This window comes from Rhinolophus sinicus, linkage group LG14 (genome assembly GCF_036562045.2).
Source record: "Rhinolophus sinicus isolate RSC01 linkage group LG14, ASM3656204v1, whole genome shotgun sequence".
Taxonomy (NCBI): Eukaryota; Metazoa; Chordata; class Mammalia; order Chiroptera; family Rhinolophidae; genus Rhinolophus; species Rhinolophus sinicus.
In genome coordinates this window covers 39,733,944-39,757,089 of record NC_133763.1, presented here as the reverse complement: position 1 = coordinate 39,757,089, position 23,146 = coordinate 39,733,944, and the positions used below count along the sequence as shown (strand labels likewise).

General features: G+C 37.7%; 1 long non-coding RNA gene across 3 annotated transcripts in view; it reads left to right on the top strand.

Annotated features, from left to right (window-relative positions):
- The first annotated feature begins 2,700 nt into the window (after positions 1 to 2,700).
- LOC141568474 (uncharacterized) overlaps positions 2,701 to 23,146 on the top strand; it is a 188,904-nt gene continuing 168,458 nt past the window's right edge. For 2 of the 3 annotated variants that reach the window (XR_012491620.1, XR_012491621.1), the window contains exons 1-2: positions 2,703 to 3,014; positions 11,266 to 11,340. This is a non-coding gene — a long non-coding RNA (uncharacterized LOC141568474). Of the gene's footprint in view, positions 3,015 to 11,265; positions 11,341 to 23,146 lie in introns of all 3 variants that reach the window. The other variant, XR_012491619.1, reaches the window with a different exon arrangement.

Below are 23,146 nucleotides of genomic sequence, written 5' to 3'. Positions count from 1 at the left end.
GAGCAGGCCAACAGTTTGGAAGCAAATAATACAGCAGGTTTTCTGGCTCAAATAGTGCTGTTTTCTTTGTGGGAACACTCAGATGAGTGGAAGTACCCTGCTGGAAACCACTACCTCCTCTAACTTATCCTACATCATTCCTTGTGTGTAGAATTGTGGTTTTTATCCAGTCATTAACATAAAAAATTATCACTGACTAAGCTATGTTTTCGTAAAGGTAACTATAAAATATTTATGATTTTTTTATTCTGAAATGTTAAGTTAATAATCTGGGTAGGAGGTTCTGAAAATTATACAATTCCAGGAAATTTATATTGCGTAGTTTATAAACTAAAAGAACAAAGAAACATGGAGAAAATTCTTTAGGTGCTAAATTTTTAAAGAAACTTCAATTGTTCTGTGAATTATTATAATTAACATAATTTGCCAAAGCAATTAGCAATTTAATAAAGTAAATGATTTCTACTTTTTCACTGTCTGCTTTCAGGAGGACTCGAAACTGACATTTTCACTTAGATTTAAGGATCTTCCCATGGTCTAGTGAAATATACCAAGTCACACATAGAACACACATTCTGAGAAATTCTCAGACTTCATGAGTTTAACCTTGTATAACTAAATTTCATTTCCTTCTACCACTTTCTAGGTTCTTGATATCTTTACTACCATTGCTATATTATTTATTGAGAGGCTGTATTATAACAAATGTTTTATGTATTTTACCTCATTTACTCCTCACAATAAAACTTTGTGTTACATATTATTCTCATTTAAAAGATGAGATCAATAAAACTCCGACGGGTTAAGTAAATTGACTGAGTTTATACAGCTACTAAACTATGGAACCAGGGTTCAAACCAGGACATTTCAGTTACAGAGCAACTTGACTATAGTTCTATTAGTCACTGAAGAGAGTGACAAGACAAGCAAAATGACTACCCTCTCCATCTAAAGTATGATGTAGGTGATATAGCAGAGGAACCACTGAAGGTAGAATGAGACCAAGAGTTTTCCCAGAGGCATTCAAAACATTTTTGTAGAGGAGATGACAATTGGACTAACGTTTGAAAGATAAGCAAGTGATTAACAGGAAATTAATGGTTTTGGAAAAATTGTCCAAGCCATGCAAATTTTATCCTTTCAGGAGACTGTTGAGTGATATTTAGTGAGTCAGGGCTGTGTATCTTTTGTTGATTTCCTGTTTACTAGGCTATTTGCAACTCTGAAGGGGTAATAGTTAACAGTTAGAAAACTGAATCACATAAATGATTTATATTCATAGGAATGAAAATTATTTTTTTCTAGTAAAGATTCAATTGATTTCTATTCACAAACGTGATAACCGTGAATATTGCATTTTATTGCCCTATGGGTTATAGGATATTAACTAGTCCTGAATATATGTAAATTTATTTCAGCTTTACTAATTTAATAGTCTGTGTGTGTGTGTGTGTGTGTGTGTGTGTGTGTGGGCAGAATGACCGTTTTTTATATTTCACATACACGAGGTCTGATAATTAAGTTCGCAAATTTATCCTAGAAAAAGTGCTACATAACTCATAGCTGAATATCACTACAGTCACCTTTGAAGTTCACCCTTTGGGAAGCTATGCACCAACGCCAGTGCCTCGTCCACCCTTCCAAGCAATTATGGATATTTTTCTACAATGGCCATCAGAGCTGTGGTCTTACTACACTTGATGTCCTGAATGTCATCAAAATGACTTCCTTTCAATATTGCCTTTATCTTCGGGTAAAGAAAAAAGTAGCTGGAGGCCAGATCAGGTGAGTAGGGAGGGTGTTCCAATGCAGTTACTATTTATTTCCTGGGTAAACACTCTCACAGACGGTGCTGTGTGAGCTGGTGCATCATCGTGATGCAAGAGCCATGAATCGTTGGCAGAAAGTTCAGGTCGTCTAATCTTTTTCATGCAGCCTTTTCAGCACTTCCAACTAGTAAGCTTGGTTAACTGTTTGTCCAGTTGGTACAAATTCATAATGAATAATCCTTCTGATATCAAGAAAGTTTAGCAATATCTTTGCAACAAGTTTGTGAACTTGATGGTCAGTCGTCCCCTATATCTTTTTTTCCCGTTTCCTTTCAAATGGTTTGATGTCTTACTTAGTCTGTCATTAATTCATGAATTACATAAAATCTTTTCTCAGTTGTTCCTTTTACATTTGCATGACAGTCATGTTTTTAATTTTTTGAAAGTTACATTTTAACAATGTGGTATGGAAACTTTCATTAGAATAACCAATTGGACATAGCACGGACTCATAAAATTGCCTGGCATCTAGGAGTTGTGCATACATCTAAGATATAGGAGAGAATACTTTGGAGAATTCGTGAAGTGGGGGCAATAAGCAGGGTCATTTTTATAGGCCTTGAGTACTGTAATAAGTAAATTTATTTAACATATACATGTAGATATAACTGTTATGCTGGACTAAAGAGACAGGTTAAAATCAGAAAACAACTACAATCTTTCGTTTCAATGCCTTTGCAAGCCCACTCTGTTGGCACCCCTATATTCACGAGATGCAATTTAAGAAAAATCACAATAATTTTCTGGACTCTCTTAAAAAATAAATTCTGGTAAAACAACTCAATTGTAATTAATATTTTCAGTCCCAGGAAATAATCAAAATTTCCAATTTTATTCAAGGCTTCTTCACACCATGTCTTGGCCCTGTTGCAAGGCTGGTGACCACACAGAGTAAGACATGGTCATTTCCTCTCTGTTTTCCTTACCTAGAATCTGTGCTTCTATTTCTCCTCTCCCACCTACCTGGTGGATTGTAGCTCCTCATGAATCTTACTTACCTGGTTCTATCCAGGTGATCAAAGGTTAGTACTCTCTCAGCTTGCTAAGCGTTTAAATCTACTCTTTTCCCATGGGCACTTTTGAAGGTAATTCAGAGAACCCGCCATCACTGGGATACTTGCAGGCCCTTTAACACAGTGAAATCCATCATGTTGTGAATGACGACTACAATGATTACTTAAAAAGGTACGTAAATTACATAAAGTACCTAATAAATGCTCAATAAACGTTTATTCTTAATTGTTTTAAGTTTTTAAATATTTTCAACATGTGATCACAGCCACAAAAGAGAAATAGATGTATATTTGAAAAACTCAATTTCCTGTCTCACAGTCTAAACTATCTTAACAGTGATTCTAAACATAGTTTTAAAATGATAACAAGATACATATGTGAATACTACTTTGAAGGATTTAAAACATATATAGAAATTATTTGCCGAATCACAACTATTTTCTGGCATAATCATCTCAAGTTATTACACATTTTTTTATTTTTTATTTCCAAACTGATTGGAATTAATTTTGCTTGCTCTTTTTTCAGTTCCCAGGCATCCACCTAATTGATACTGTGTTTCTGCTTCAGTTGATTAGTTTTTCTGTTCATATGCAATTTGGGGTTTGAAGGGAAACAATGATAAGCAGATTGAGTGTCAGTAAGTTTATCAACATACGGCTTTTCTGTCTGTGTTGGATGTGGGATGTAAAAATTCATTAAAACTCACCTTTGAAACTGACAAATAAGCAGCTCAGAAAAATATCTAATGAGATGCCAGCAGAAATTCTCCAAATACAACTTCAGCCATCACAGTCTTTATTAAACTATAGCAAACCAGTTGACACTTTTTTCTTTTAAACTTTTCTCGTAGGGGTAGAGATGCTACCTCCTGAAGGCTGAATGCAAGAAGCAGGTGGTATTTTTCCTGCTTCCTTGCAAGGTTTATTGTTTTGTTTAGTTACCTGCTGTCACTCAGAAGTCTGCTCCACTACCTTGCTCAGCCTTTGTTTCTGTTCTCAGCACTCACCCAAGAACTACACCGTAACTTCATTGAAGCACTAGTATGCAAATATATGAATCTTCTACGTGTTTTCTTTTATGACTTCAAAAATCATATTAATAATTTGTCTAATGTCGTGGCCTCTCAGTTCTTTAATCTCCTAGATTCCATTGAACTTTTTCAGCATTCCACTTCAGCTCATTATCAAACTAACAAACCACAAAACAAAATGAAGCAAAACTAAACAAAACCCAATCACTTTCAAGACTTGAACCCTGAATTTTCTTTCTAAGGAATTTTAGTTAGAAATTATATTACTTGCCCTTTGTATTCCTTATTTCTTTTTATTTGTAAAATATTATCTAGTCAGTTGTTCAGTGATCTTAGAAAAAACTTATTTAAACATGTTAAAATTCCAATATTCCCATGGGATATATGGGAAATCTCTGTACCTTCCACTCAGTTTTGCTGTGCATGTGAAACTGCTCTAAGAAAATAAACAATATAAAGAAAAAGAGAAAGGCTAATCTCATATGGGCTTGCTCTATCTATTAAGCTGTCTAATCTCATATGGTCTCTTTAAAAATGGCTCAGCCATCCTTATACAAGTTCTGACAATTAAGTCTGCAAACTTGTTGCAACAATGTTGCTAACTTTTTTTTTATATTAGAGGGAATATTCATTAGAATTTGTACCAACTGGACAAACAGTTAACTAAGTTTACTATTTGGAAGTGCTGAAAGGGCTGCGTGAGAAAGTTAGACGACCTGAGCTTTTTGCCAATAATTCATGGCTCTTGCATCACGACAATGCACCAGCTCACACGGCACTGTCTGTGAGGGAGTTTTTAGCCAGTAAACAAATAACTGTTTTGGAACACCCTCCCTAATCACCTGATCTGGCCCCCAATGACTTCTTTCTTTACCCAAAGATAAAGGAAATATTGAAAGGAAGACATTTTGATGACATTCAGGACATCAAGGGTAATATGACGACAGCTCTGATGGCCATTCCAGAACAAGAGTTCCAAAATTGCTTTGAAGGGGTGACGAGGCGCTGGCATCAGTGCATAGCTTTCCAAGGGGAGTACTTCAAAGGTGACCCTAGTGATATTCAGCAATGAGATTTGCAGCAGTGTTTGTAGGATGAGTTTGCAAGCTTACATGTCCCACCTCATATACACCAACAGTCTCTTTTGAGGTTGTTAATGATGATTCCTACCTAGACTTCTTGCCTTTTCATGTTTTGCTTATTCAATCTGTTCCTGGGAGACTATATAAACCGGGGAGGTTTATTCCAGAGATTTGTCCTTGTTTTTCTCACTCTACACATTACAACTGGGTGGATATGTCTACTTCAATGACTTCAACTACAGAGCTAGCAAGTTCTACATGTAAAGGTCTGCCTGAATGCTCTTCAGAGCTTTAACCATGTATATCCAATAGTCTATTGGGCATGGAATTTAACTATCTGGGTAACCTTGAAAAGATTACTTAGTTTTTTTTAAATTTTCTTAGTTGTAACATGGAATCATCATCATCATCATCATCATCATCATCATCTCACAGAGGTTTTTGTGAGAAGAAAATGAGATAACGGTAAAAATAGTTTATAGTAATACCGATTAGTCTATATTATTAATTTTATTATAATTTCATAACCCATAATTTACTTAAACTCATCATCCCCCCCCAAACAAAAACAAAAACTTCTGGTTCCTTAAGTCTATGTCCCTGTGAATACTGGTATCATCCATATAGTTTTTCAAGGCAATGACTTGAGAATAATTCTGAATTTCTTATTTTTTATTACCTTACCCATCATGTTAGTCAACAATCTGGTTGACTTTTCTGGGATCCATCCTGTCACTATTTTCAAAGCCGTTGCCTTAATTCAATCACTTCTAATTTCTCCCTGGGGAAGAAATGCATTTTAGTTTGTTTTAAACTAAGTTATGTCTTTAGTCTTAATTTGATTGAATCAAATCTCCACATTGCTTCCAGAGTTCTTGTTTTGAAATATAATTGTGTTCATTTTCTCTCCTCTTTTTAAATCCTTCTTTGATTCATTCCGATATTCTGGATAAAGTCCAGGCTTGGTAAACCACACAATACCCTCCAGAACCTAATGCTAGCCAACATTTCTTATCTTCTCTTCTATAATATAGCAACTCTTTATTGTTTTTCATGTAATTCTTCCTCTTTCTAAAATGTCCATCAACTATTCTTTGCCTGGCTAAATACTATTTTTCCCTCAGATTGTTTCTTTGACAATCTGAGCTGGGAACATCACCTGTGTGTTCCCATTATACCCTATTTTCACATCCGTTATAACATTTATCACTCTGGTGTCCTTGAGAATAACAATGATGAAACAATATGAAAAAATAGTGCAGAATTCAAGTGACCGGCCTATGTTTCAGGGACAATGGGGAAAGCAATCTTTATAGGTGGGGAAACTGGCTATATTGAAGAGATTTTGTGCTTTTGGTTACACAGCTGGTTCAATCTATCAATTTTTGAGAATCTGGGATGAATCCCCAGTCCTTCAATATTGATAATAGTTCTTCTGGATAAATTGAGTCCCTAGCCACTCAGAACAGTTTACCAGACAGAGGATCTTAAAGGAGATTTATATATAATTCTTTCTTTTCTTTTGACAAGGGAAAATATGTTGAAGTAACTGTCATATTATTTACAATATAGCATCTGGAGCAAGAACATTTATTTTTTTTAATTTAAAATATTCCTTGGAAATATATAATAGCCAATTACAAGTTTTTAAATAATTCATGGGGGTGGACTCCAAAATCGTTTGCAGGAATATTAATTCACCTCATTTTTTTTGTAGTTTTCTTTCAACTAGATAATATAAAGCACATATACGCTGCCTTATTGTAAAACAAACGTTGCTTTAAAATAGAAATGCTATAATATTTGGCACTAATTGGGATTTTTGGCAGTCTCCAAAGACTGGCTTAACTAAAAAAAATTACTCCAAAACTTCACCTCTTTATATAATTCATATTGAGAACATGGGAACTGCATTTCTTTTGTTTTTCACCCCATGTCATCTCTCTATAGGAGAAGAACTGAGGTAAGAAAGGGCTTTATACCACTGATAATACGGCTGCTCTGATTCATTTTCCTGTAAGGATACAAGTACAATTTTCTTCTGTGGGTCATAGAGTAGTCTATGAGTGGCCTTCTCTGGGAAGTCCCTGTCTGTAAATAAATAAATAAATAAATAAATAAATAAATAAAATAAAAACCATGCAAGTCAGGCACACACAGGGAAGGCAACATAATCCCTGCACCAGTAAGAAAAGAGTTGCAAGAACCACATCTTGGGAATCAGGCCTTGTGACGTTGTTTCCTAAGTAGAGAACAGTAGGCGTGATGCTCTGTGCTGAGGTGACGCCAGATCAAAAAGAGAGAGCCCATGCTCCCATGATCCTTGGACCCAGAGGACTTCTCTCTCCACTTAGACTTTGAGAACTCTGAAGTTGAGGACATGGTTGAGAGGAACACAGAGAGGCCGTGGGAAGCTGTGTCCACTCCTCTGCTTCCTTTTCTAATTCTGAGTAATAGTAACACACCATTTGTTGCTCTGGGAATAAACAACAGTAAATGCAACCTTGAACTTTGAACTGAGCCCATCCTTTGAACTGGGACCAAGTTTTGTGATATGTTAATTCAGGGCAACCAATCCGTGCTGTTTGGAGCACTGGATTTGACTAGATAATCCTATAACACCTGCCATTTTCAGATCCTTTTCTACTTTACATTACCCAATCCGGGAGGAAACAAGATCCTGGGAGTTTCTTATATATTTCTTGTTCATGCTCATTATACATATATGGAAAAATAGAAAATTAGTTTAAAATGACATTTTTAATAAGAGAAAAATGTATTGAAACAGAGTTATTTGAGACTAAAATCTTGGAGTAAAGGTATCATAAAGCCAACAGAATAAGGAGGAGGAGGAGAAAGCATAGTATAATTAGGTTTCCATGGAAACCAGAAAAAGTCTTAATAATTTTAATTTAGAATTATGGCCAAGTGTCATTCCTTTAATGATTTTAGAGACTGTTTCTTAAAAATGTGCTTCCTTGCTTTCCAAGAAAAGGACAAATGCATATTTTGAAGGTTAAGTTTCTAGATCAATTACAAGTGTTTTGCTATTTGTTTAAATGTTTTTAATTGGAAAATAGTAATTAGCTCAGTTTCACTCGTGGTAAATGCTCATTATTAATTATCTTAATGTTCTCAATATGACTGCACGTCTTCTGGTAGTTTCTTGGGGGGGAAATTACTATAATTTATTTCTGCACAATATCCACTGTGTGTGTGTGTGTGTGTGTGTGTGTGTGTGTGTGTGTGTTTGCGCACGCGCACGCATGTGAATGTCTGATTAAATAGTGGATATTATGTCTATAGATTGTTTTTGCCTTACCGGTAGAAAATTCAACTCTCATTCAATTAGCCTGTCTGTGAGAAAATGGGTATTCAGAAACTCAGCCTTTCTGTATAGCCGTTGTTGGTCTCACTGCACATTCAGGAGACAGAAGTACTTCCAGCTGTCTCTAAGCCTTGTTCTGGCCTGAAACAATATATTGCAAGAAACCTGATCATTCCATTTGTTTTTATTGAATAAGTACAGTATAGTTTTAGACTCCTATGAAGAGAAAGGGGTTGGACTTGTAATTCACAGTATTTCTAAACTAAATGTTGTACTAGATTTTGTTTCTACTCAGGCAGAGATCTTGACCTTATAATCAAAATGCCACTGTGACACATGGCTGGGAAAATATATGTATTTGTGTTTGTTCATCATACCAAATGTCCATGCAAGTGTTGCTCCGTTGAGAGGATGGGGCAAAAAGCTAGATATGGTCGAACTGGGGAGAAGCAAAGCAATAGAATGCAGAGAGGGGGAGCAGTAGGTGGGTGATGGCCAAAGTATGTGAAATCTTCTTTCAAAAGATTTGGCTCAAAAACCAATTTTAACTCTCTTGGCATTAGTTTCTTCACGTGCAAAATTAGATTAATTTCAAAGATCATCCTAGATTTAATCATTTATTAAAATCACTTACATTCATTTGTACTTTTAATGACAACTTTTTTTTTGTAATAAAATGGTTTATGTAACATTATCCTCTTTAGGAGTTCTTAGTAAATCAATATGATAATTAAAAGATTTACTCAATAGTAACATACTGAATGTTTATTACGTGCCAAATAGTACAAAAGGCTCAAGATGTAAGAAATGAATCACACCCTCTCTCTGTCCATAAAACTCACTCAGAAGAGCGAAAGAGATATGATTCTTATTGTGAAAAGGGCTGTCTTGGAAATAGTGCTAAGGGCTTCTGTTTGAAGAAAAGGTGAGATTGTCTGGATGAGGATACGTATGCTAGACAGAGACAATGGAATGCAAGTTGAATAGTGACGGATGAGAAGGGGTAAGACAATTCATGGAATAAGAATGACATTGAAGTAGTGTGAGCAAACCCATGAGAATAGTTCACGGCTATGCCAGGAGTGCAGTCTCCTTCTGTTACATTCATTTCAGTTCAAAGAGCAGCCACTGCTTACTTTCCATGGGCTAGGTAGTATAGTCAGCCTTGCAGATAGAAAAATGTAGACTGTATAGTCACTGACCTCTGAGAGCTGCAGTTCACTGGGGAGATGTGTAAACATCATTCCAGGAGCAGGCGTTGAATATTGCGATTGAGAGGAGTCCAGAGTGTTATAAGATAGGGAACATCTTACCCAAATCTAGAGGAGGCAATCTTTGAGCTTGCCTTATAACATGGGTAAAAGTATGTCAAAAGTGGAAATTTATCTCAGAAAAAGAAGACCAGAAAGAGATAAGAAACAGAGGATAGAAAGAGGACTACTAGGAATTCATTTTTATTAGATCATAAGATTAAAGATAGAGAATATGAGATGTGACTCTGAAAAAAAAGGGAAGGGGCGACTTACAGAAGATTTATATGCAATAATACTGTATTTGGACTTTACTTTCTAGGTTGTAATGAAGCTATTGGGAGCCTTTAAACTGCAGACCCACTTAATAGGATATTTATTTTAGGAGTGTGGAGGATGAATACAAGGGACACAGACCTGAGTTGGAAAGCCAGTGAGGAGGTTACTGTATCATCCAAACAAGAGGCAAGGAAGATGGAAATACAAAGTGAAGGCAGGTGGGGACAAGGGGAGATTAACTAGTTAAATATTGAAGAGTAAAACTAGAAGAATTTTTCAATCAATTATTTACAGGGATGTGAGAAAAAGACACACGTCTCACCTCCCCCTGCCCCCCACCCCCACAAACATCTTTTTCACTCCCAGCTTAGAAACAGAGTCACTGTCTTGTGGATTTCATCCTATCTTATGTCTTTAAATGCTATCAATTTGGTGCTGTCCAATAGAACTTTTTGAGATGGAGTTTATCTGAACCTATTGTGGTAATCATTTCACAATATATATAAATCAAACCCTCATGCTGTGCACCTTAAACTTATACAGTGATACATGTCCACTATTCCTCAATAAAACTGGAAAAAATTAAATTGAAATAACCACATGTGCTGTGGCCATATTGGGCAGCAAAAATGACAACTCCTATATTTCTGGCTTCAGGGTGGGTCTTTCCCTATAACACAGGCTATCTCCAATTATCTACTCAATATCTCCACTTAGATTTCTACTGGATCTTAGACTTAGTTTAAAATCCAACTTTTGGACTTTTCCCTGAAATCTGCTTCTCCAAATATCTTTCCCGTCTCAGTAAATGGCAACTTGACTTGAGTTCTCCTTGAATTCTTTATTTCTATAATACCGTACGTCTTTTCTGTAAATCTACCATAAACATTTGTCTAGAATAGAACTGAATCTTTCCACCTGCACAATGATCACTTAGTCCACAATAATATTGCCTCTTGTCAGGATTATTGTAACGGCCTCCTGACCAGCCTCCCTGCTTTGGTCTTTGTGCTTTCTGGAAGTCCAGACCATGTTGTATTATTCTTCCCAAAATTCTTGCTCTGAGTGAAACCTGCAATTCTTACAAAGTTCTATACAATCTATGTTTCCTATGTCACCTCGTCTTCTACTTCTCTCTCGCATTCTCATTTTTCACCAGTCATAGTACATTTCCTTGCTGTTCCTGGGATACACTAGACATGCTCCCCCAGCAGAGCTTTGCCTACACACTTCCTGCCGCCCAGAACCCTCTTCCCTTGGATGTCTGCATGGTCTGAATCTTAATCTTCTCCATGGCTTTGCAATAAAGCCTTTCCTGATAATCTTACTTACAATTTTATTCCCCCAAACTGACACTTTTAATCCACCCCTTTCAATTCCCTCACAGTACGGAGAGTCATCTGGCACAGCAAATATTTATTTTGCTTATTGCTATGTTTCTTCTATCTAGACTGGAAGTCTCCTGCTGGTGGGAACTTAATTGACTTTGTATATTCCCAGCACTTGGAACATTGCCTGAAACATGGTAGGTACTCAACACATTTATCAATTACTTGGCTATGTGCTTTTCAGATCTCTAATTCATGTTGAGTGGTCATATCACTAGAATAGAGGGCATAGGAGGAGCAGGCATGGCATATAGTAGGTGCTCGATAAATGTTTTTGTTGAATTTTTAAATGAGTTAGTGCAATTGACATAAATTTAATCCTTTGTGGCAAAACATAGACTAAATGGGAGGGAGGTGATTCTGAGGATGGGTGATTTAGTGGAGCAACGCTAAGGTTGTGAAATCAACAAGGTTAAATTGTATTCTTTTGAAAGGGGAACCATTGGAGATGATGTTAAGTTGGAGAATGATACCTGTGGATTCCAGCAGACCAGTAAACTGGATTTGTGTTACCTTTCTTGACATCAAACTAATCTCTGCCATCACTGATCTAGTTTATGTTTTCATCCTTCTTATCAGAAATAACATCCCAACAGATCACTGTGTCTCCAATTTTTATTCCTCAAATCCACCCTTCATCTTGCCACATACTAATTTTGTAAAATATATATTAGTTCCTGTATTGTTGACTTTTTACCCCACTGACATTCCTTATGTTTATATATAAACCTGTGGCCTGTTGTCTCTAATTCTTCAAGGGTAACTCACAGGACATACTGAGAAAAGTTGTTATTATAGGATAAGGGCTACAGGCTCATAAAGAGTCAGCAACTTTTTACTTATCAATATATGTTAAAAAATGATATTTAATTGCAAGGTCCACTCTCTCCAAAAAATGTGCTACCCTGATTTGCTATTCACTAAAATTTCTTCACATATAGGCACTTGTCAAAAGTCACCCATATTCTCTAATGATTTCACTTCATGATGACAAATGCTTGGCATTTTGTAGCTGGGCTTTGGGGGAAAGGTACAAGGCATACTATTAGTGCATGCATAATGGGTACCTTCCCCAGCTTCGGTACCAAGGTGTTTCTGACACAGCCCTGTAATTAATGAGAATGCACTTTCTGTGGTGCATACCAGTAATTTGGCAATGACAGAAACATATGCTTTGTTTGATGAACCTGAAACTGAGAGGAGGTGGGAGAAAACTTGCTAGAAAGCTTATTCCAGTTGACAGTCTACCCTGGGTGACATTAATGAGGCTTTAAGTATGTTGATATAAATCAAGATATAGCCAGAATCAAGGCCAAGGCAGCTTGAAGAAACTGAAATTGGCTGTGTTAGTGCCCCTGGAGCAGATGAAGCAATGACGGTGCTTTCAGTATAAAGAAAATTACCAACCCCATTAGACAGCTAATGAAAGTGGGGGTGGGGGGCAGGGAATACAATATCTGCTGTCTTAACTTAACAGTGCAGACATCCAGGCCACAGCCAGGCGAATTCACTAGTGAAACCACCAGTCACATGAGTCAGAAATCTAGAAGTCATCCTCATTGTCTCTCACTCCCAACAAATCATTCCTAAATTCTTTAACTTTCACTCCTAAATATTCCTCAAATCCGACTCTGCTTCTCTATCCCTTCTCCGACTTTATATACTTGGCGCACATTGAATGGTCTCCTGCATGGTCATCTTGATTTCAGCATTTCCCTCCATTGAATCCAGCCATGAAAAAGCTACCAGAGAAAGACTTGACATAAAAATTACTCAGGGGCAATACACTAACTTCGGCATAAAATTAATAGCTGACATTTATCATATGCTTATATGCCCCACACTCTTCAAAGTGCTTTGTTTTTATTCTTTAATCTAAACAAGTCTACAAGGTAGGATTACTATCTCCAATTACAGAGGAGGAAACTGAGTCATAGAGCAGTTAAGTTAATTATCCATATTCTCAAATCACTTACAAAGAGGTGCTTTGAATTGACTCTGGGTATTTTTGTCCCCAGTTGCTTTTAATCACTATGTGATAATCCTGTCTAGGATGGCCAGCAGACCCCTCGAGATCAGGTCTCTGCCTCCCTCTCCTATTAACTGCCTGCTCACCACCATACACACCGTGTTTCAACTACAGTCACTTAACAATCCATGCAGCATGCAATGCATGCCTTAATCTACTTTTTTTTTTTTTTTTTAATATTGTGATATTGGTCTAGGCTCTCACCTTCTCCTTCTCTACCTGGTTTATGTTACCAAATGTCACCTCTTGAAGCCTTTCTTTCCACTTCTCCTTAAGACTGAATTTATAGTAAACTGAAATGTTACTTATAGTCCTGGATGCCCTGAATCAGAATCAATTGGAGAATTTCTTAAAAAAACAAATGAAAAAAAAAAAAAAAATATATATATATAGCTGAGCCTCTTTTGGATTCATTGGATTCACTGATTCACTGGAGAAAGGATTCCTGAAATCCTCATTTTCAGCAGACTCACCAAGTAATGCTTATTCACATCAATGTTTGAGAGCCAGCCATTGGTATGTAGTAATTGTATGTTTGGGCTCTAGAATTAGCAGCTTTGCGACTAAATCTCAGTTTGGTCACTTCCTGTGTGACCATGTGTTGGTTCTCTACACTGCCTGGACCCAGTTTTCTTCAGCTATGAACAGAGCTATGAACACTGGAGAGCAGCACGTATAACGCATGCAAAGGGCTTTGCGAGAGGGTGTGGCACAGCAAAAACTCAGTAATGCTCTCCATTACTATTCTTGCCCTTCTTTGTTTACATAGCACTTTGCTAATTCCAATATTATGGAATTCCTCCTACTTTTACACAATTTCGGGTCGCTTGCTTATTTCCCATGTTGGGCTGAACAGGAGAAGTGAGTTTCCTTCAGTTCTGTACTCCCCAATATGTGATACAGTTACCCACTCTCTCTATAAGTGTTTAATATGTTAGTTCAATGCATGATTTTATAATTTTTAAATGTTCTTCTTTTATTTAAATAAAACTTTTCTAATCAAAATTTAAAATAGAGACATGTGATGGAAGGAATCCAATTCTCTAAAATTGATAAGCCATTCATTTTCAAACATGTTATCTTGAATTTCATTTTATAGAAGCTTTGATATAAAATATATTCACTGATAAAAACTTGGAACTTTCCAAAAATATTATTTCATTTAATATATACTTATGGAAAGACTACTAGGCAATAAATAATCTTCTAAGTACTGGAGATAACAGCAATTTGAAACACAAAAATTCCTGTTCTCATGATGTTTACAAGCCAATGAATGTGTTGGGAAGGAGAGGGGGCAGACAATACATATAAAGATAAGGAAATCTCATAGTGTATTAGTTTTCTATTGGGTAGCTAGTTACCATAAATCTAGCAGTTCACAACAGCATGCATTTGTTATCTCACAGTGTCTGGGAATGGCTTCGCTGTGTCCTCTGCAAGGCTGCAATCAAGGTGTTGGCTGGGCTGCATTTCTGTCTGGAGTTTGGTGTTCTCCTCCAAGGTCACGTGACTATAGGCAGACTATGGACGTTTGAAGCTGTAGGACTGAAGTGTCTATTTTCTGGCTGGCTAACACCAGAGGCCACTTTCATCTCCCCATCGTTCCTTGCCTTGTGGTCCTTTCACACAGCCTCTCACAACCTGGTAGCTTCTTTCTTCAAGGTCATTAAGAGAATTTCTTGCTCCAGTCAGCTAACGAGTCTTATGTCACATAACCTAATCAAGGGTGTGACATCCCTTTACCTTTGCCATACTCTGTTGTCTAGAAGCAAAGTCACAGGTCCTGTCTGGATACAAGAGTAGGGCCTCATGCTTGGTTGTGATTCACTGGGATTTATCTTAGAATTAAGATTACCCACACATATGGTATGTCAGATGGCGATCAGTATCATGGAGAAAATAAAATGGGGAGACAGGATATGTCAAGCTAATGGGGGGAGCAACCATTTTGTGTGAATGAGAGTGGGCAGGAGAGGATATGTTCTCTTTCTTATTCAGGTTAATGTATATTTTGTACATCTCTTACTAGCTTGTAACATAAATGATATATCAATTAGAGGATGTAAAGAAATGATTAAATACTGGAGCACTTAGTAAAATTGAGTTAAAATAATCAGAACAATTATATGACAATGTTCTCTGTGCAGAGAAATCTGAGAGCAGAAAAGAAATAGCTCACACAATACAATTAACATTTTAGAAATCAGTCTCACACAAAAGGAGAAAAGTACAAGTGAGTACTTTTCTCCTCAGGGATTTCCATTCATCAGTTAAGAATGTGGCTTTCTTCTTTTATTAGTTGTAATTCATCTCAGAAAGTTCTTTATTCCCAGGAGGAACTGTACTTTTACTCACTCCCCCGTACTGTGGGATTGGGTTTCTATGAAGCAGTTATTTTTAGTCAACAATTTCTACTCCTAATTTGTTTCCTAAGTATTATTATTGGCTAACCCACCAATCTTCACAAACTCTACATTCTCATCAACTGAGAATCTCAACATCCATTACCATTAGAAGAGTGAACTTGTCTTCAAAATAAGCTTTCTTTCTAGTGGAGACAGAAGGAACCTAGAAGGGACAAGAAAGGTCTGAGCCATCTGTTCCAGGCTGCAAACATAAATGTTGCCAAAAAGCAACAATCAACACAGGACTTCCTTCTCTAGCAACACTGAAGACTTCCATCTTTTTTTGTTTTGTTTTTTTTCTGGAAAAGTGACTATCCTTTCCACTCTGCTTTTGTCTCAGTCTGTTCAGGCTGCCATAACCAAATACCATAAGCTGGGTAGCTTACAATCAAGACATACGATTTCTCACAGTTCCAAAGGCTGGGGAGTCCGAGATCAAGGTATCTGGTGAGGGCTCACTTTCTCCTAGAAAGCTGTCTTCTCAGTGAAACCTCACAAGGAGAAGGGGAACAGAGCTCTCTGGGGCCTCTTTCATAAGGGCCCTCATTCCATTTATGACATAATCACCCCCCAAAGGCCTCACCTGTTAATACTATCACATTGAGCATTAGGTTTTTAACATGAATTTTGAAGAGATGCAAACATTCAGACTATAGCAGTTTTCTTGTTCTTGGTTTGTACAGATATTTTGAACAGTATAGGAGGATTTTCCTGGAGATGAGGTCCTGGATAAAAAACGATGCTGCAACTAAAACCAGTTAATTTTGCTGTCAGTTATCAGTACCATTCAACAACTGATAAGAATGAAGGAATTTTGATTTTATCTTCAGCTTTTAATGACCTATTGTATGTCCATATTATAAAAATTAAGGGAATAGTAATTATTTTGTACAACTTCTGTGGTATTACGACATTCCCTTTCCCCATTCAGTAAGTAGACCAGAGAAGAATTTTACACGTTTTCTTCTAAAGTACACCATGGATGGGGCAGGTTTGATCCAATGAATGTCGGATTATGCATGAATTTCTTTGAAGTCTTATGTTTGTTCAAAAGCTACGCATATAATTTTTTTATATAGCATATTTATTTTTATAAAACCATACTGTTAAAAATTATCATCATTCTGAAAAAAAAATATTCCTCTGTATCTCCTCTACTCTCAATACTCTACTTCACTTTTGTCACTTCTGATCACCAAATGTGTGGTAGGTTTGCCAACACCAAACGATTCTCAGATTCTCTGGATGTTACCTGGGTATGCTACAATTTAATTCAATTCTAACACTATCTCCCTGAAGGTAGAGACAAATCCTACAGGTTAAGGACTCAGTCCCACAAGACTGCTCCTCATTTCAGATGCCAATCGAAAGAACAGGTTGTCACCTGTGTATCTGACTGACAAAATACAAATCTGAGATTTCCAGAACCCCCTCTTTAGGGTCAATTAATTTGCTAAAGTGGCTCACAGAATTCAGGAAAATAGTTTGTTTACTAGATTACTTGCTTATTATAAAGTAAGATAACTCAGGAGCAGCCAGATGGAAGACATGCACAGGGCAAGGTAGGTGGGAAGGTGCGTAGAGCTCCCATGCTCTCTGGGTGCCACTCTCCCCACATCTCCATGTGCTCACCACCCAGAAGCTCTCTGACGCCCATCCTTTTGGATTTTTGTGGAGGCCTCATTACATAGGCATAATTGATTAAATCATTGGGCATTGGTAATTTAACTCAATATCCAGACCCTCTCTCTTCCTGAAGATCAAAGTTCCAGGTGTGGGCTGGAATTTCCAACCCTCTAATCCTGGTTGGTTACTTTGGCAACCAGCCTCCATCCTTAAGTTATCTAGGGGCTTTCTAAAAGTTATCTGATTAACATGAACATAAACACAGGTATGATTGAAAGCGGCTTATTATGAATAATGAAAGCCATCATTATTTATCTCATCAGTCAGGAAATTCCAAGGGCTTTAGTAGCCTCATGCCAGAAATGGGGACAAAGGTCCAATATATATATAATATATATTATAATATAATATATATATTATAAATCACAATATCACAGTACACATACACAGAAATCAATATCCCTGGTGAAGGTACTAAAGTATGGAGTACCACCAACAGAAGAAATACCATTAAGTAAGGTAGAATATCATTAGAGAGTCTTCCCAGGCATCACTTTAATGATCTAATGATCATGTTGGGAGCATGTATTATTACCAATCTGGGTAGACTTATGAAATAAATGTATCAGTCGTTTGTATTCAGCATGCAAAAATTAGATACATGAAAGCCTTTTCAAGCAGAAATTGTTCATATCATTAATTCTTTCTCTCCCAGGGAGTCAGTTAGAATTTACCAACCCAAGGTGATTTGGATGGTCTCTCTTGTTCTCCCCTTTTCTCTCTGCTCATCTCCTCTATCTCACAATGTGGTCATTAACCTTTGTTCTTATCCCATGCATTTTATTGCTATTTCAATAAATTCTCTGTTTCTTCAGATTATTTTTGTTCATAATTTTATCTCATTCATTGGATCATTCTTTTCCTGTCTGCCTTTGTCCCATTTATGGTACCATTTGTTAGAGTTCTGTCCTTAGTTTCTCTTTAGTTTCTCAGTTTTCTTTTCTTCCTTGGTTGCTTCTGTGTTGACTGTTTGCCTAAAGAAAATTCTGCATTTTGATATTTACTAGTTTTTTCTTTGTTTTTCTTTTAAGATTTTTATTAAAATACAGCTAATGCAATATTATATTAGTTTCAGGTGTACACAACAGTTATTCAACATTTATACACCTAAAGAAGTGATCACCATAAGTCCAGCAACCATTTGACACTGTACAATGCTATCACAATATTATTGACTATATTTCCTATGCTGCTCTACATTACATCCCCATGACTTATTTGTTTTATACCTGGAAATTTAAACCTTTTATTCCCCTTCAATTTTCCCTCGCTTTTTAATTTTTTCAATAACAGTTGACATTCAATATTATTTTATATGAACTTCAGGTGTACAGCATAGTGGTTAGACATTTATATAATTTAAGAAGTGATCCGCCAGACTAGTCTAGTACCCACCTGGCACTAATATAGTTATTACCATATTATTGACTGTATTCCCTATGCTTTACTTTACATCCTTATGACTATCTTGCTGCTACCAATTTGTACCTATTAATGCCTTCACCTTTTTCACCCTGTTGCCCAAACCTCCTCCCATCTATCACCCCAATAAATCTATTACCCATCTGACACTGTATATAGTTATGATGATATTATTGACTATATTCCTTATGCTATACCCTACGTCACCATGACTTCTTTGTAACAACCAATTTGTACTTCTTAATCCCTTCCTCTTTTTTACCAATTCCCAACTCCCTCCCATCTGGCTACCATCAAAATGTTCTCTGTATCTATAAGTTTGTTTTTGTTTTGTTTGTGTGTTTATTTTGTTCTTTAGAGTCCACGTATAAGCAAAATCACTGTCTTTCGCTGTCTGACATACTCCACTCTGCACAATACCCTTCAGGTCCATCAATGCCTCTACAGATGGCAAGAACCCATTCTCTTCCATGGCGAAGCAATATTCCATTGTATATATGTGCCGCCTACTCTTTATCGATTTATCCATTGATGGACACCCAGGCTGCCTCCACATCTTGGCCATTGTAAACAATGCTGCAATGAACATGGATGCACACACGTCTCTTTGAAATAGCATTTTAGGTTTCTTCAGATAATTACCCAGAAGTGGGATTACTGGGTCCTTCTTTGTCACTTGTTATATCGTAACCTTTGTTTTAAAGTCTATTTTGTCTGGTATAAGTATTGCTACCATAGCTTTTTGTTTGTGTGTTTGTTTACATTTTCATGAAATAACTTTTTCCCATCCCTTTACTTTCAGTTTGTGTGTATCTTTTGATCTGAAATGAGTCTCTTGTAGGCAGCATATGTAAGAGTCTTGTTTCCTTATCCATTCAGCCACCCTATCTTTTGTTTGGAGCCTTTAATCCATTTACATTTAAAGAAATTGTTGATAGATATGTAGTTTTTGACATTTTATTACTCATATTTTTTTTTTTTCTTAAGTCACTCTAAGATTCCTTGTAGTACTTGTCTGTGGTTGATGAACTCATTAGCTTTTTCTTGTCTGAGAAGCTCTTTATTTGTCTTTCAATTCTAAATAATAGCTTTGCTATGTACTGTGTTTCCCCGAAAATAAGACCTAGCTGGACCATTGGCTGCAGTGTGTCTTTTGGAGCAAAAATTAATATAAGACCTAGTATTATATTATGTTATGTTATGTTATGTTATGTTATGTTATGTTATGTTACGTTACGTTACGTTACGTTACGTTACATTACATTACATTACATTATATTATATTATACCCGGTCTTATATTATAGTAAAATAAGACCAGGTTTTATGTTAATTTTTGCTCCAAAAGATGCATTAGAGCTGATGGTTTGGCTAGGTCTTATTTTCAGGGAAACACAGTAGAGTAGCTCCTTGCTTTTCATCACTTTGAATTTTTCCCACCAATCTCTTCTGGCCTGCAAAGTTTCTATTGTTGAAAAATCAGCTGATAGTCTTATGGGAGCTCCTGTGTAGGTAACTAATTGCTTTTCTCTTGCTGCTTTTAAGATTCTCTCTTTGTCTTTAACCTTTGGCAATTTAATTATGATGTGTCTTGCTGTGGGCCTGTTTTGATTTATCTTGTTTGGGACTCTGTGCTTCCTGGGCTTGTATATCCACTTCCTTCACCAGGTCAGGGAAGTTTTTTGTTGTTATTTCTTCAAATAGGTTTTCAATTACTTGCTCTCACTCTGCTCAATCTGGTACCCCTATGATGTGAATGTTGGTATGCTTGGTGTTGTCCCATAGGCCCCTTAAGCTCTCCTCAATTTTTTTGGATTGTTTTTTCTCTTTGGTGTTCTGATTGGGTTCTTATCTTCTGAATCACTGATTCAATCTTCTGCTTCATCTAATCTACTATTGATTCCCTGTAATGTATTCTTCATTTCAGTTATTGTAGTCTTTATTTCTGACTGGTTCATTTTCATGTTTTTATCTCCATTTTTATGTTTCCTATCTCTTTATTGAAGTTCTCCTTGAGATCATTGAGCATCCTAATAACCAGTGTTTGGAACTCTGTATCTGGCAGATTGCTTGTCTCTATTTTGTTTAGTTCTTTTTCTGGAGCTCTGTTCTGTTCTTTTATTTGGGAAATGTTTTCTTTTCATCCCCCTTTTTCACCTGCCTCACTGTGTTTGTTTCTATGTATGGCTGCTATGCCTTCTGGTCTTAGTAGAGTGGTTTTATGTAGTGGGTGTCCTGTGGGACTCAGTGGCTCAGTCTCCCTGGTCAACAGAGCTGGGTGCTCCAGGTGTGTCCCTTGTGTGCATTGTGTGTGCCCTCCTGTTGTAGTTGAGACTTGATTGCTGTTTGCACATCATTGGGAGGGATTGATCCTCAGGCTGATTGGTTGTGAGAACTGGCTGTGACTACAGTGGAAGAGCTGCTGTGCAGGGGCTGACCCTATGGAGCAGGGTTTGCTCTAACATGGCTCTGGTGCCTGCCCAGTTTGTCCTTTAGGTGTGTCATCCTTGATGGTGGCTGGGTGATACTCGAGTCCAGTCCTACATAGGTCACTGGGCCTGCCAGCCCCAGAGCCTCCTGGGAGGGGACCCACTGCAGGCCAAGTTCAGCCACAGTCTTTGGCCTGCCCAAGGCCAACTTGCATGAATCAGAAAGCAGTCCACAGATGGCCACTACCTGCGCTGTGCTTGGAGGTGCCTTGAGAGGCCAAGTCACAAACCAAGGCTGGCTAACCTTAGTGCCGGGCTTAGGACTACTCAACCAGAGCTACGGGACATGCTGAATTCAGTTGCTGCTTGTTTGGGTTTTTGTGAACCTTTGTGAGATTTTAGGAAAGTCTGCAGCATGAGCCAAAGCAGGCTGTTTACATGGAAGCTGCTTGGGTGTACCTTAAAGTTTGGTAGGTTGTGGTCTCAGGGAATCACTAAGGTAGGGCAGATACAAGGTGATAACATCTGCCTGTGTCTGATGCAGGGAGAGGGAGGGCTCAACAAAGAAACAATGGCTTCCACCAGCTCCTCCATCTGGGAGAAAGCTGCCCCTCTAGCCCTCACCCTGAAGGTAGGCAACTCAGTTCCTTCCCATATGTCCCTGGTACCTTTCGAGCTGCTGTCCCAGTGGTGCAGCTCAGAGCAAGTGAGTTCATCAGTGAGTAAGTTCATGTGTGGTCCTTTTATGAGGAGTGCCTGGGAGTGCAGCCACCCTCAGTCTCACTCAGCCACAATCTTTGCTGGCTTTGACAGCCAGAAGTTGTAGGGACTTCTCTCCCTGGCACTGAAACCCTTGGCTGAAGAGGGGTTGGGGCCCCACCCTCCTCAGGGGGTAACCTCCACTGCTGAGATATCCCTCCTGATTTTTAATGGTCACACCACATGTGGGTGTGGGACAAGCCTGTTCAGCGGCTCTGCCCCTCCTACTAGTTTCAAGGTGGCTTCTTCAGTATGTCCTTAGTTGTAAGGCTTTGGTTCAGTTAGACTTCAGGTGATCCTCATTCATGGTTGTTTGTAGTTTAGTTGTAATTGATGTGGTCCTGAAGGGGGTGAGCACAGCGGTTACCTTCTTTGCCATCTTGATCTGAAATCACTACTAGTTTCTTGTTTTTGAATGAATTTATCCTGTCACATTAATATGCTGGAACAAACTTTTTTTTAGCAAAAATTAATTATAATTTAAAAATCCTTAGCCTTTGTTAGTACTTTTTAATGTAAGTTGTATATGTTAACCAAAGCTCAATATAAGTCTAGAGGGAATATAATAGGAAGCTCTACTAAGCTTCTGGATAGATGTGGTATTCATTCATTTACTCAGCAAATGTATTATTAAGCACCTGCCATGTCTTACCATGTGTGGGGACAGAGCCAGGAGTGCAGTTTCCAGGCTCTCGGCCTCACGTAGAAAGCTGCTGGCTCAGGTAGTAAATGTCCATCAACTGTGATTGGATGGCCATCAGCTGTGGCTAGTTGGCCGTCAGCTGTAACCAGTAAGCCATTGGCTACTAATATAACTGCCGTGGCTACACTAGCAAAAATGGGGGCTAGCAAGAAGATGGTGGCTGAGCTAGCAAGTGGCGGAGTATGGATTGTGGATTACAGACAGGTGGATTACAGCTAGCAAGTGAGGTTGGTTTGTTGGCAGAGAGAAGTGGACGACAGGTTGCGGATAGTGTGGCTCCTGCTTCCTTGTCTCCAACCCAGCCGCCAGCAAGAATATAGTGGTATGACTTTCCTCTCTATGGCTCTGTGGGTGTTCCTTTTTGGCCTCACCATGTACTGCGTTCTTATATGGGGAGCGGGAGTTGAGACCCTGCCTGACACCCTGCATGACAGCTTGTATCATGCTTTGCTAGATTCAGAGAATTGTGCTGTGAACAAATCATAAATAGACATGTTTTTTGTTTGTT